This window comes from Cervus canadensis, chromosome X (assembly GCF_019320065.1).
Source record: "Cervus canadensis isolate Bull #8, Minnesota chromosome X, ASM1932006v1, whole genome shotgun sequence".
NCBI lineage: Eukaryota > Metazoa > Chordata > Mammalia > Artiodactyla > Cervidae > Cervus > Cervus canadensis.
In genome coordinates, this window is record NC_057419.1 from 52,852,348 (window position 1) to 52,868,664 (window position 16,317).

The 16,317-nt window shown below is 39.3% G+C and overlaps 1 protein-coding gene across 6 annotated transcripts in view; it reads right to left on the bottom strand.

The window, feature by feature from the left end:
• The window catches only part of SHROOM4 (shroom family member 4), a 230,153-nt gene that overhangs the window by 64,576 nt on the left and 149,260 nt on the right, over nucleotides 1-16,317 (bottom strand). The window contains exon 1 of one of the 6 annotated variants that reach the window (XM_043457871.1): nucleotides 6,267-6,278. The exons of the other annotated variants lie outside the window; for them this stretch is intronic. The gene's annotated coding sequence lies outside the window, so the exon portion shown is untranslated. Of the gene's footprint in view, nucleotides 1-6,266; nucleotides 6,279-16,317 lie in introns of those variants that run through there. 6 annotated transcript variants of the gene reach the window in all.

A 16,317-nucleotide genomic window follows, 5' to 3' on the forward strand; every position in this document is an offset into this window, starting at 1 on the left:
AGTTGTTTTGAGGACTTTTGTATATTGCATATTTCTGTTTCTATTTCTCTCTCTATATCAGTGCCTCTAACATTCAGAAAACTAAGGTCATGGCATCTGGTCCCATCACTTCATGGCAAATAGATGGGGAAACAGTGGAAACAGTGTCAGACTTTATTTTTTTTTGGGGCTCCAAAATCACTGCAGATGGTGATTGCAGCCATGAAATTAAGATACTTACTCCTTGGAAGGAAAGTTATGACCAACCTAGATAGCATATTAAAAAGCAGAGACATTACTTTGCCAACAAAGGTCCATTGGTCAAGGCTATGGTTTTTCCAGTGGTCATGTCTGGATGTGAGAGTTGGACTGTGAAGAAATCTGAGCACCGAAAAATTGATGCTTTTGATCTGTGGTGTTGGAGAAGGCTCTTGAGAGCCCCTTGGACTGCAAGGAGATCCAACCAGTCCATCCTAAAGGAAATCAGTCCTGGGTGTTCATTGGAAGGACTGATGCTGCAGCTGAAGCTCCAATACTTTGGCCACCTCATGCAAAGAGTTGACTCACTGGAAAAGACCCTGATGCTAGGAGGGATTGGTGGCAGGAGGAGAAGGGGACGACAGAGGATGAGATGGCTGGATGGCATCACTGACTTGATGGATATGAGTTTGAGTAAACTCCAGGAGTTTGTGATGGACAGGGAGGCCTGGTGTGCTGTGATTCATGGGGTCGCAGAGTCGGACACGACTGAGAGACTGAACTGAACTGAACTGAACTCCATCTCTATCTCTGTCTCCATGTCTGTTCCTATCGGTGCATATATTTTTTTAAGTTAATTTATTTTAATTGGAGGATAATTGCAATATTGGGATGGTTTTTGCCATATATCATCATGAATCAGCCACAGGTGCACATGTCTCCCTCCATCCTGAAACACTGCCCCCCCGCCACCTCCCTCCCCACTCCATCCCTCTGGGTTGTCCCAGAGCACCAGCCCTGAGTGCCCTGCTTCATGCATTGAACTTGCACTGGTCATCTATTTTACATATGGTAATATAAATTTTTAAATGCTATTCTCTCAAATCATCACACCTTCACCTTCTCCCACATAATCCAAAAGCCTGTTCTTTACATCTGTGTCTCTTTTGCTACCTTGCATATAGGGTTGTTATTACCATTTTTCTAAATTCTACATATATGTGATAATATGCAGTATTGGTGTTTCTCTTTCTGACTTACTTCACTCTGTATAATAGGCTTCAGTTTCATCCAAATCATTAGAACTGACTCAAATGTGTTCCTTTTCATAGCTGAGTAACATTCCATTGTGTATATGTACCACAACTTCCTTATCCATTCATCTGCTGATGGACACTGAGGTTGCTTTCATGTCCTAGCTATTGTAAGCAGTGCTTCAGTGAACATTGGGGTACATGTATCTCTTTCAATTCTGGTTTCCTTGGTGTGTATGCCCAGCAGTGGGATTGCTGGGTCATATGACAGTTCTATTTCCAGTTTTTTAAAGGAATCTCCACATGATTCTCCATAGTGGCTGCACCAGTATGCATTCCCACCAACAGTGTAAGAGGGTTTCCTTTTCTCCACACCCTCTCCAGCACTTACTGTTCGTAGACTTTTTGATGGTGGCCATTCTGACCTGCATGAAATGATACCTCATTGTGGTTTTGATTTGCATTTCTCTAATAACGAGTGATGTTGAGCATCTTTTCATGTGTTTATTAGCCATCTGTATGTCTTCTTAGGAGAAATGTCTGTTTAGTTTTTTTTTTTCCTTTATCTTTCTTTTTTTCAGTGGGTTTTGTCATACATTGATATGAATCAGCCATAGATTTACACGTATTCCCCATCCCGATCCCCCCTCCCACCTCCCTCTCCACCCGATTCCTCTGGGTCTTCCCAGTGCACCAGGCCCGAGCACTTGTCTCATGCATCCCACCTGGGCTGGTGATCTGTTTCACCATAGATAATACACATGCTGTTCTTTCGAAACATCCCACCCTCACCTTCTCCCACAGAGTTCAAAAGTCTGTTCTGTACTTCTGTGTCTCTTTTTCTGTTTTGCATATAGGGTTGTCGTTACCATCTTTCTAAATTCCATATATATGTGTTAGTATGCTGTAATGTTCTTTATCTTTCTGGCTTCTGTTTAGTTTTTTTGCCCACTTTTTGATTGGGTTGTTTGTTTTCCTGGTATTGAGCTGCATGAGTTGCTTGTATATTTTGGAGATTAATTCTTTGTCAGTTATTTTGTTTGCTATTGTTTTCTCCCATTCTGAAGGCTGCCTTTTCACCTTGCTTATAGCTTCCTTCATTGTGCAAAAGTTTTTAAGTTTAATTAGGTCCCATTTGTTTACTTTTATTTCTGTTACTCTGGGAAGTGGGTCATAGAGGATCTTGCTGTGATTTATGTCAGAGAGTGTTCTGCCTATGTTTTCCTCTAAGAGTTTTATAGTTTCTGGCCTTACATTTAGATCTTTAATCCATTTTGAGTTTATTTTTGTGTAGTATACTCATTTTCACTATATTGATTTTTCCAATCCATGAACATGGTATATTTCTCCATCTATTTGTGTCATCTTTGAATTCTTTCATCAGTGTTTTATAGTTTTCTATCTATAGTTCCTTTGTTTCTTTAGGTAAATTTATTCCTAAGTATTTTATTCTTTTCATTGCAATGGTGAATGGGATTGTATCCCCAGGACAAGATGGCTTCAGAGGTGAATTCTACCAAAAACTTAGAGAAGAGTCACACCTATCCTACTCAAACTCTTCCAGAAAAGTGCAGAGGAAGGCAAACTCCCAAACTCATTCTATGAGGCCACTATCACCCTCATACCAAAACCAAAGATGCCACAAAAAAGAAAACTACAGGCCAATATCACTGATGAACACAGATGCAAAAATCCTCAACAAAATTCTAGCAAACAGAATCCAACAACATATTTAAAAGATCATACATGATGACCAAGTGGGCTTTATTCCAGGGATGCAAGGATTCTTCAATATTTGCAAATCAATCAATGTGATACACCATATTAATAAACTGAAAGATTAAAAATATATGATTGTCTCAATAGATGCAGACAAAGCCTTTGACAAAATTCAACACCCATTTATGATAAAAACTCTCCAGGAAGCACACACAAAAGGAATATACTTCAACATAATAAAAGCTATAAATGACAAACCCACAGCAAACATTATCCGCAATGGTGAAAAATTGAAAGCATTTCCTATAAAATCAGGAACAAGACAAGTGTGCCCACTCTCACCACTACTATTTAACATAGTTTTGGAAGTCCTAGCCACAGGAATCAGAGAAGAAAAAGAAATAAAAGGAATCCAGATTGGAAAAGAAGTAAAACTCTCATGGTTTGCAGATGATATGATCCTCTACATAGGAAACCCTAAAGATAACACCAGAAAATTATTAGAGCTAATCAATGAATGTAGAGTTCCAAAGAATAGCAAAAAGGGATGAGAAACCCTTCCTCAGTGATCAATGCAAAGAAATAGAGGAAAACAACAGAATGGGAAAGACTAGAGATCTCTTCAAGAAAATTAGAGATACCAAGGGAACATTTCATGCAAAGATGGGCACAATAAAGGACAGAAATGGTATGAACCTAACAGAAGCAGAAGAAATTAAGAAAACGTGGCTAGAATACACAGAAGAACTATACAAAGAAGATCTTAATGACCTAGATAACCACGATGATGTGATCACTCACCTGGAGCCAGATATCCTGGAGTGTGAAGTCAAGTGGGCCTTAGGAAGCATTACTACAAACAAATCTAGTGGGGGTGATAGAATTCAAACTGAGCTATTTCAAATCCTGAAAGATGATGCTGTGAAAGTGCTGCACTCAATATGCCAGCAAATTTGGAAAACTCAGCAGGGGCCACAGGACTGGAAAATGTCAGTTTTCATTCCAATCCCAAAGAAAGGCAATGCCAAAGAATGTTCAAACTACTGCACAATCGCACTCATCTCACACGCTAGCAAAGTAATGCTGACAATTCTCCAAACCAGGCTTCAACACTATGTGAATAAAGAACTTCCAGATGTTCAGGCTGGATTTAGAAAATGCAGAGGAACCAGAAATCAAATTGCCAACATCTGTTGGATCAGAGAAAAAGCAAGAGAGTTCCAGAAAAACATCTACTTCTGCTTCATTGAGTACGCTAAAGCCTTTGACTGTGTAGATCACAACAAACTGCAGAAAATTCTTCAAGAGATGGGAATACCAGACCACCTTATATGCCTCCTGAGAAATCTGTAGCAGGTCAAGAAGCAACAGTTAGAACTGGACATGAAACAACAGACTGGTTCCAAACTGGGAAAGGAGTATGTCAAGGCTGTATATTGTCACCTTGCTTATTTAACTTATATGTAGAGTACGTCATGCCAAATGCTGTATTGGATGAAGCACAAGCTATAATCAAGATTACTGGGAGAAATATAAATAACCTTAGATATGCAGATGATACCACCCTTATGGAAGAAAGTGAAGAGGAACTGAAGAACCTCTTGATGAAAGTGAAAGAGGAGAGTGAAAAAGCTAGCTTAAAACTCAACATTCAAAAAACCAAGATCATGGCATCTGGTCCCTTCAGTTCATGGCAAATAGATGGGGAAACAATGGAAACAGTGACAGACTTTATTTTCTTGAGCTCCATAAGCACTGCAGATGGTGACTGCAACCTTGAAATTAAAAGATGCTTGCTCCTTGGAGGAAAAGCCCTGATAAACCTAGACAGCATATTAAAAAGCAGACAAATTACTTTGCTGACAAAGGTCTGTCTAGTCAAAGCTATGGTTTTTCCAGTAGTCATGTATGGATGTGAGAGTTGGACCATAAAGAAAGCTGAGCACCAAAGAATTGATGCTTTTGAACTGTGGTGTTGGAGAAGACTCTTGAGAGTCCCTTGGACTGCAGTCAATCCTAAAGGAAATCAGTCCTGAATATTCATTGGAAGGACTGATGTTGAAGCTGAAGTTCCATTACTTTGGCCACCTAATGTGAAGAACTGACTGACTGGAAAAGACCCTGATGCTGGGAAAGACTGAAGGCAGAAAGAGAAGGGGACAACAGAGGATGAGATGGTTGGATGGCATCACCGACTCAATGGACATGAGTTTGAGCAAGTTCAGGGAGTTGGTGATGGACAGTTAGGCCTGGTGTGCTGCAGTCCGTGGGGTCACAAAGAGTCAGACACAACTGAGCAACTGAACTGATTTAATGAATATAGTAATGTTGTAGGATATAAAATTAGTACACAGATATCCCTTGCATTCCTATACACTAACAATGGAAAAACAGAAACAGAAATTAAGGCAGGCAGATTCTGTACTGCTGAGCCACCAACGAAGCCCATAGTCTACTATTACAAAAGAGAAAAAACAGTATACAACTTGTATGTTGTTCAGCCCAACTCAAAAAAAAAAATATCCATATGCATATATTCATGTGCAAGCATACACATATTAAAAGGCTGTATGGGCATGTTCCTGGTGGTCCAGTGCTAAGATTCCGAGCTCCCAATGCACAGGGCCTGGGGGTGATCCCTGGTACGGGAACTAGATCCCTCATGCCACAATCAGGAGTTCACATGCTACAGCTAAGATCCGTTGCAGCCAAATAAATAAATAAATAAATAAAATTTTAAAGGCTAGATGAAAATGTATTAATATCTTACCATAAAGTATCTCTGTGTGTCAGAATTAAAGGATATTTTCATTCTTTATAGTTTAAGAAAATTTCAAAATTGTGTACATAACCTGTGTATTACTTTTAAATGAGAAAAGGTTTCCAAAGAAAAAGGACTCCCTCATACACAGACATATCATTTACCCTGGTAACTGTCTAATACAGCTGTCTGACACATTCTTAAGTTAGGAATCTGCAATTATACTTATGATCCCACTTAACTCTTTCAAACATCTGGATTTTGCCCTTAGGGAAATCAGCTCAGAACCCACCAACCTAGCAAGATGGTTTCCCTAACAAATGCTTTCCTGTTTGGAAGTAGATTCCTCTGCTTATTCTACTAATTAAAAAAAATTCTACCTGACATTTTTTTTACCCCAATATCAGCACTAGTTGCTGTTCTCTGCTGTGAGATGTGGCCAGAGCTGGAAGAACAGGAGCAAACTGAGAAGAGGCCAGTCAGAAGGAAAAGGAGATCAAGTCAAAGTCAGCATTAAGGCCACACTCATTGGGTTAAAAACATTTTACTACTCAGGGCCTTCTTGACTTTGGTTTCTTTCTAGGTGCCTGATGAACTTGATAGGACAAAGTTGGGTAGAGAGGTGACAAAGCACGGGAAAAGATGATGGGGGTGGCAGCAAGTACTATTTGTGAAGCCATAACTGCTAATATTTATAGTTCCCAAAGAACTTTCATGGACACCAGTCCATTTAATTCTTACAAGAACCTTATAAACCATGTTAGAAAAGAAGAACCTCCATGTCAGGTTCAGAGGTATAATCATATAAGACTTGAATCTAACTTATTTGCTTCCAAATTCCTGTTTTTTTCCTAAATGATAGTTCTCAAAGTTTGTTGTATAGAACAGCATCAGCATCACCTGCGAAACTGAAGGAAATGAAATTCTGGGGCCCCACTCCAAATCTTTTGAATTAGAAAGCTCTGAGAGTGGAGCCCAGCCATCTGAATTTTAACAAGCCCTCCAAGTGATTCTGATTCATGCTCAAGTTTGAGACCCATCACTCTAAAAAAATGCTACCATACATTTGAAACAAATTTTCAAATGGCTTCTTCAAAATACTGGCTGCTACTGCTTTTACTTATGTGGGGTCTTGTCTTCCAAGGCAGCCTGGGAACCTCCCTTCAACTGCCAGCAGCAGTTGTACACATAGCCAGCAGCTATGTACACAATAGAGGGCAGCTGCTTGAACAGAATTTGGGCTCCAGGGGCAGGAGCATTCTACTTCATGGTGAGGCACATCCCAGAACCAAAAGGACAGTTCCCACATCGCAACTTCCATTGTTGAGTGGAGACATGAGCTGGCAAGCAGCTGCCATATATCTATCTCCTCTGCTGAAGTTTCTCTTCATAAAGCTTTCACATGGTTTTATAATGCTCTGCATGAGCCCCTGGGAAATTCCCTGATCTGATGTATTTATGTTTACAAACCTCTAGCTCATCAGGCTTTTCATCTCTTTGTATTTCGGTTGGGTTTTTAAATGGATTTGGAAGCAACAACTGAGAAAAAATATACAGCAATTGAAACGAAATTATTTTCCTTCTGGGGAACCTGGACACCCAATTTCCTCACTGCAGGTAACTGTTCATTCTCTCTCTCACATACACACACAGTCATGTATATTCCTCCCCCATGAGATGGAGAACAAACAAATCAGTTACTTTTGGCAAAACTGGACTTGACATATATTGGATTTTAACTTTTGTCAAGGTGATTTTCATCAAATTGAAACCAAACCCACACATGGATATGGATTTAATTTGAAAATGCTGAAGCAGAAAGACAAAACCATGGACTGAGAATTATAAAATTTTCAAGATGCTAGGAGTGAACAGAATTTCTTGTATTTCCCCTTCTATAAGGCACTTGAATTGAATTCATTCATTTATTTATTCATTGATTCATTCATTAGTTATTGAGAGCCGAGAGAGCACCATTCAAGGTGCTGGGGACAAACCAATCAATAAAACACACAAAACAGTCTTCATGGAACTCAACTCTATAAATATAGAATATGACAGGTAGTGGTAAGTGCTATGAAGATAGAGCAGGGTAAGGGATAAACTGGCAGGTCTATCTATGTGAAGGCCAATTCTATTTCAGAGTGTGTGGTCAGGGAAGGCTTCTGTTAGGAGGTGATACTTGAACAAAAGAAGTATTAATAAACAAAGTCACGGAAGGAGCCAAGCAAACACTGAGGGAAAATGTTCCAGGCAGAGGCATCAGCCAGAGCAGATCTTCAGGAGTCTAAAAGGGCTTCACAGGTGGTACTAGTGGTAAAGAACTAGTACCAATGCCAATGCAGGAGACGTAAGAGATGTGGGTTCGATCCCCGGGTTGGGAAGATCCCCTGAAGGAGGGCATGGCAACCCACTCCAGTATTCTTGCCTGGAGACTCCCATGGACAGAGAAGCCTGGCAGGATACAAAAAGTCAGACATGTCACAAAAAATCAGACATGACTGAAGCAATTTAGCGCATACACAGACAAGGAATTTAAAAAGTCTGCACTATGATCCTTGCCCTCAAGAAGCTCTCAATCTGTCATCCATTTGGGGAAACAAGCCAGAAGTACAGGAGACTTGAAAAGGGATGGGGGTTCTTGCTGACTCATATATACTTGTTCCTAATACTAACAAGCTATTTTTAGTAGAAAACAGCTCCAAAAGAGAAAAAGCTTGCCTTCCATGCCATTTTGAGAAGATTCTTTCACCTCATATTTTACGCTTTTTTATCTCAAAAGCACTTACAGTGTTTACTATGTATTACAAATATTAAAACACTTAATACTCATAACTATCCTATAAAGCAGGTATTACTATTGTCACCTCCATTATTCAGAGAGGAAAATCAGACATAGAGTAACTTGCCCAAGATCACAGATCTGCAAAGTCACAGAGATGGTATTCAAACTCAGGCAGCCTGACTCCAGAGTCCATATTCTTAACCACTATTCTAATCTCCCTTGCCTAAAGATATAAACATGGGAAAGGGGGGGCATGATGAATCTAAAATTGAGAATAAAAGGGACAGTCTCCCAGATGTCCTAGGTGAACCAGAAGAGTTCTGGGGCCTATGGGAAACATAGGGAGAAGACTGAACTAGTTGAGGGGAAGAGCTAGAGAAGCAGCTCTTTCCTATGGGAAACTGAGAGGTCATGGGACTTTTGGGTATCCTGACCTGCCTAGCACAGAATACATAATGTCTAATAGCCTGCAGGGTCTTCCTGGTGGCTCAATGGTAAAGAATCCGCCTGCCAATGCAAGAGACACAGGTTGGATCCCTGAGTCGGGAAGATACCTTGGAGAAGGAAATGCCAACCTACTCCAGTATTCTTGCCTGGGAAATCCCATGGACAGAGAAACCTGGTGGGCTAAAGTCCATAGAATCGCAAAGAGTTGAACATGACTTAGTGATTAAATAACAACAACAAGAGCCTGCAGCCAGAGAAACCTACATAAAGGAGGTCAAGCAGGAGGTATGGTCCTGAAGGAAGGGTAGGAACTGACCAAGATGAAAAGTACTTCTCTATGGCTGATTCATATCAATGTATGACAAAACCCACTGAAATGTTGTGAAGTAATTAGCCTCCAACTAATAAAAAAATTAAAAAAAAAAAAAAAAAGAAAGACAGGCAAGACCTGACAAAAAAAAAAAAAAAGAGTAGCTTGTGAAAATCAAGGAAATTTGAGAAAAACATAGTGTTCTGAAGGTAGAGTGTATGAGGAGGGGTGGTAGGAGGTAAATCTAGAGAGGCAGGCTGAACAGAACGTAGAAGATCCAGGTTGCCATGCTAATGAATTTGGACTTTCCCCACAGGCACTGAGGAGCCAGTGAAAAACTGTAAGCATGATAATGGCAGAGTCGGATTTGTATTTTGGAAAGATGCATCTGCTAGCATTTTTTTTAGGGAGAAAGAAGCAGGTGAACCAGTTAGGAAATGAATGTTATAGTTCAACATGATCCATGATTCAGGGATAGAGTGGTAATGCAGATTTAAGACTTGTCTGAGAATGATCTAGGAGGTAGAACCAATAAATCTTGGTTCCTGGTTGGACAAATGTGAGAGATAAAGGAAGGGGTCCAGAGTGTGTGCAGATATCTCACTTCAGCAAATGACTGAGTCTGTCACCAAGAAGAGTAGGGAGGGAAATTAGTTCAGTTTTGGACAAGTTGAGTTTTAAGTTTTTATATTTTTAAAGATAGAGTACCTGAGGAACTATGGACGGAGGTTCATAACTGTACAGGAGGCAGTGATCAAATTCATCCCCAAGAAGAAGAAATGGAAAAGGCCAAAATGGTTGCCTGGGGAGGCCTTACAGATAGCTGAGAAAAGAAGAGAAATGAAAGCCAATGGAGAAAAGGAAAGATATATCCATCTGAATGTAGAGTTCTGAAGAAAAGCAAGGAGAGATAAGAATGTCTTCCTAAGTGATCAATGCAAAGAAACAGAGGAGAACAATAGAATGGGAAAGACTATACATCTCCTCAAGAAAATTAGAGATACCAAGGGAACATTTCATGCAAAGATGGGCACAATAAAGGACAGAAATGGTACGAACCTAACAGAAGCAGAAAGTATTAAGAAGAGGTGGCTAGAGTACACAGAAGGACTATACAAAAAAGATCTTCATGACACAGATAACCAGGATGGTGTGATCACTCGCCTAGAGCCAGACATCTTGGAGTGTGAAGTCAAGTGGGCCTCAGGAAGCATCACCACAAACAAAGGTAGTGGAGGTGATAGAATTCAAGCTGAGCTATTTCAAATCCTAAAAGATGATGCTGTGAAAGCGCTGCACTCAACATACCAGCAAATTTGAAAAACTCAGCAGTGGCCACAGGACTGGAAAATGTCAGTTTTCATTCCAATCCCAAAGAAAGGCAATGCCAAAGAATGTTTAAACTACCACACAATTGCGCTCATCTCACATGTTAGCAAAGTAATGCTGAAAATTCTCCAAGCTAGGGTTCAACAGTACATGAACTGAGGACTTCCAGATGTTCACGCTCGATTTAGAAAAGGCAGAGGAACCAGAGATCAAATTGCCAACATCTGCTGGATCAGAGAAAAAGCAAGAGAGTTCCAGAAAAACATCTACTTCTGCTTCATTGAGTACGCTAAAGCCTTTGACTGTGTAGATCACAACAAACTGCAGAAAATTCTTCAAGAGATGGGAATACCAGACCACCTTATATGCCTCCTGAGAAATCTATAGCAGGTCAAGAAGCAACAGTTAGAACTGGACATGAAACAACAGACTGGTTCCAAACTGGGAAAGGAGTATGTCAAGGCTGTATATTGTCACCTTGTTTATTTAACTTTTATGCAGAGTACATCATGAGAAATGCTGGATTGGATGAAGCACAAGCTGGAATCAAGATTACTGGGAGAAATATCAATAACCTCATATATGCAGATGACACCACCTTTATGGAAGACAGTGAAGAGGAACTAAAAAGTCTCTTGAAGAAAGTGAAAGAGGAGAGTGAAAAAGCTAGCTTAAAGCTCAACATTCAAAAAACCAAGATCATGGCATCTGGTCCCTTCAGTTCATGGCAAATAGATGGGGAAACAATGGAAACAGTGACAGACTTTATTTTCTTGGGCTCCAAAAGCACTGCAGATTGTGACTGCAGCCATGAAATTAAAAGATGCTTGCTCCTTGGAAGAAGAGTTCTGACAAACCTAGACAGCATATTAAAAAGCAGAGACATTACTTTGCCGACAAAAGTCCACCTAGTCAAAACTATGGTTTTTCAGTAGTCATGTATGGATGTGAGAGTGGAACCATAAAGAAAGCTGAGTGCTGAAGAACAGATGCTTTTGAACTGTGGTGTTGGAGAAGACTCTTCAGAATCCCTTGGACAGCAAGGAGATCAAACCAGTCAATCCTAAAGGAAATCAGTCCTGAATATTCATTGGAAGCACTGATGCTGAAGCTGAAGCTCCAGTACTTCGGCCACATGGTGCAAAGAACTGACTCATTGGAATAGACCCTGATGCTGGGAAAGATTGAAGTTAGGAGGAGAAGGGGATGATAGAGGATGAGATGGTTGGAATGCACCACTGACTCTATAGACTTGAGTTTGAGCAAGCTCCGGGAACTGGTGATGGACAGGGAAGCCTTGCATGCTGCAGTCCATGGGGTCGCAAAGAGTCGGACACAACTGAGCGACTGAACTGAACTAAAAGCAGTATTTGTGAAAGGTAAACCATTCAAACGGTACAAAGGCATATACGATGAAAAATGAGTTCCCCATACTCTGGGGGAAACCATCATTAACATTTTCTTGTTTATCCCTAGGCAGTAGTATGACATAGTTTTAAGAACATAAGCCTTGGAATGAGACTGCCTAGATTTGAATCTGCCACTGCTTCTGTGTGCCCTTGGACTAGCTATTCAACATCTCTGCCTCACTTACATTATCTGTAAAATAGCTATTATAATAACAGGACATACAAAAAAGCATACTAGAGTACTGTTCAAGATCTTGCTGTTTGTGTTTAACAATATATGTTGGAGATAATTTTGTATCTGCATGTAGTTTTTCACAAATTTTTAATAACCACTTACTATTGTACTTGTGTGAATTTTCATACTTTATTTAACCTTTACTCAATTAATGAATATTAAGTTTGTTTCTAAATTTTTTAATGTTGCAATGAATATTTTTGAACAACTCTTCACACACACATATATGATTATATCTGTTAGATAAATTCCTGTAAGTGGAGCTCTGGTTCAGAGCATATGAATGTTTAATTGTGATAAAGTTGCCTAAAATCCAAAGAAGTTATGCTAATTTGCTTTTCCACCAACAATGTTTTAAAGCAGTGTTTTTCAAACTTTCACGTGCAAACAAATCACTTAGGGATCTCATTAAAATGCAGATTCTGATTTAGTAGGTCTGGGATAGGGCTGAATTTGTAACAAGCTCTCAGTTTATGCAAATACTGCTGGTCCAAGAATCACACTTCGAGTAGCAAGGTATGTATTAAGGTGTAAGAGTACACATTTCTCTACATGCTTGTCAAAAAATATGTATTACATGCTCTGATTTTTGCCATTCTGATTAGTGAAAGTTGTATTGGTGTTACAGTGAGAATTATTGATTAAATTAACCTATATTTCTTTAATTATGAGTGTTGTTGAGTATTTATTTTTATAAGCCAATTTTCTTCTTCCCTAGACTGGTTGTTTAGGTTCTTTATTTCCTATTCTTAAAATAATGGCCTGTTGATATTTTTCTTAGTGATTCTCAGTCTCAAGAGCTCTTTATATATATAGGGAACCAGCCATTTCTCATATCAGATACAAATCCTTCTCAGATTTTTGTCTTTGGATTCTGTTTATGTATTTTTGTGGTACTGTAAATTTTAACTTTCATGTAGTCAAATTTAACAATTTTCTCCTTTATGGCTTCCTTTGTGTCTTGCTTAGAAAGACCTTCAGTATTTACTAATAAAATCATACATTAAAAACCATACACTAAACTATGCTTTTGGATTAATTACTAGGTTCAATTATGGTCCATTGATATGTCTATTCATGTGCTAGTACCAAACTGTTTTAATTACTGTAGTTTTATAATATGTTTCAACAGGACTGGTCCCTTTCTCCTTATTACTCCTCCTTTTCAGACTTTTCCTGACTACTCTTATAGATTATATATATATATATATATATATATATATATATAAATAATATTTACTTTTCCATATGTACTTTAGATGGGCTTCCCAGGTGGCACTATTGGTAAAGAACCCACCTGCCAATGCAAGAGACGTAAGAGATGCAGATTCAATCCCTGGGTTGGGAAGATTCACTGGAGGAGGGCATGACAACCCACTCCAGTACTGCTGCTGGGAGACTCTCATGGACAAAGGAGCCTGGCAGGCTGTGGTCCATAGGGTAGCAAAAGAGTTGGACATGACTGAAGCGACTTAGCACATATACTTTAGAATAAGCCTGGCTATGTTGGATTATCATGTGTTTGGGAGACATCTTGGTGGCAAAGTGTCACATGCTGTTGAAAATGATAATCCGGTGTCTAGGAGTATGATCTTCTCTGGATACAGAAACCTGAGAGTCATCAGTGATATCTGAAGCCTCTCAAAAAAGGTTCATAGAATGAGAAAGAGGGTCTGAGGCAGAACTCTAGGTTAGTGGTTCTCAAAGTTCAGTCCTCAGACCAGCACTACCTGAGAATTTCTTAGACCCTGACTGGATCAGAAACTTGGGTGGAAGAGGGGAACAATATGTTCCTTAACAAACCTTCCAGAGAATTCTAACACACACTCAAGTTTGAAGACATCTCTTCTAGGGTATACCTATAGTCAAGTCACAAATTAAGGAAAGAGAGCTGAAAATCAGTAGTAGGAAGAAAACCAGGAGAAAGATATATTTCACAATCAAAGAGAAGAAATTTCAGAAAAAAGTTAAATAGGTCCATTATTTATTAAGCAACTCTTTTTAAAGGGATTAAGATAAATATCATTATTCTCATCTTACAAATGAGAAAATTTTGGTTAACTAACTTACAAAAGGTCAGCCAGTTGATATGTGATTTGACACCAGTGCTATTAAATACCAATGGCTATGTGCCTTTCATTGTACTCCTTCTGCTACTGAAAAATTGCTGACTGAAAAAGAAGAAAAGATGCTCCTTGAGTTTTTTATTCAATCTGGAGGATACTAATTCATCTTGGTCCTACAGAGAAGACTGTCATGTAGTGGAAGAAGCCAGACTTCAGTGAGAAAACGGGAAAAAGAAAATGGAGGCAATGAGTGTAATGATACTTTTCAACTGCCTAAGAAGCTTGGCTGTGAAGGAAAAGAGACTGGTAATTGGAAGAGGATGAAAATTAAGGAGAGCTGATGTTTTTTAAGAGGAAGTGACTATCAGAAGATATTTGTGTAACTGAGATTAGTTTAGATTACGAGTAACATTCCATGGGTCTAGAACAATCACTGATCTTTATCTGGACCCCAAAACCACAGTAGTTCTACCTATACTCTACAATTGCCAATTGAATGTTTACATCTCCCATCAATCTCCTCAAATTAAAGACAAAACAAAAACAAACAAACACTGACATCAAGCCTCAGTTCAGTTCAGTTCAGTCACTCAGTCATGTCCGACTCTTTGTGACCCCATGAATCGCAGCACGCCAGGCCTCCCTGTCCATCACCAACTCCCAGAGTCTACCCAAACCCATGCCCATCGAGTCGGTGATGCCATCCAGCCATCTCATCCTCTGTCGTCCCCTCTACATCAAGCCTAGATCTTTCTAATTTATCTTTTTGTTGTGTCTTAAATCCCTAAAGATCTGACTAACTCAAACCATGTAACCATTGTTTACTTCTCTTCTTTGGCTTTTATATTGAATTAGTCTCCACATCCTAGCTTTGAAATATATCCCCTATTAATTCATCCTGTCCATTCCTACTGTCACTACTTTATATAAGCAATCATGTCACATAGCCTCCCTACATGCAGTCCAAGCTATACCAGTTTCCCACAGATACTAATTCTTATTCACCTATTCACAATCCTGCAATGACTCCTCATGGCCTACTAGATAAACTTTGCTTTTCTGGGCCTTCTATTAGATGGTTCAAATTCACCTCTCACTGATCCCCTTTATAAGTCTTAATCTCGGTGGGCTCACTTAATATTTCTCAAACCTACATACACATTTCTCTCCATCCTCTCTTTATGCCTTACCACATACTGTTTAGGAATTGAGCCAACCTCCCCTTCTTTTGTTCAAGTTCCTTGTGATGTTCTTCTTCCAATTTTTACAACCACTTGCTGCTGGTATCACTCATTTTGACAATCACCTACTTCCTTTCTCAACCATTTTACCTGTATGTGTTTTTCCCTCCACTAGAGTTCATGGCTAGAACACAATCCTGCTGTGAGCCCCACTAAACTATTTAACATATTGCTTATTGCTGTTCAGTCGCTAGGCTGTGTCTAACTCTTTGCAACCCCATGGACTGCAGCACGCCAGGCCTCCCTGTCAATCACTAACACCCAGAGTTTGCTCAAACTCATATCCATGGAGTCAATGATGCCATGCAACCATCTCATCCTCTGCTTCCCCCTTCTCCTCCTGCCCTCAATCTTTCCCAGCATCAGGGTCTTTTCCAAAGAGTTAGCTCTTCATATCAGGAGGCCAAAGTACTGGAGCTTCAGCTTCAGCATCAGTCTTTCCAATGAATATTCAGGGTTGATTTCCTTTAGGATTGACTGGTTTGATCTCCTTGCTGTCTGTATATGCTAAGCACACAAACTCAAAAACACATTAAATCAATGAAATTGTATTATGAGAACTTGGTAATTAAAGAGATATTTGGTGAATGAATGTTTAGAAAATGTCTTTCTTTTTCACTTTCAAATGTCATATTAAAAACAGTATACATTCACTAGCTAGGTATCCAATATCAAGTACTAATGTAAGTACATTGTCATGAAGTACTTATTTAACAATCCTTATGGATTCCTGTCAGGTAAGAATTACTTCCCTGAATTATTCATAAATACAAGACTATAAGATGGTTAAAGACTTGTCCAGTA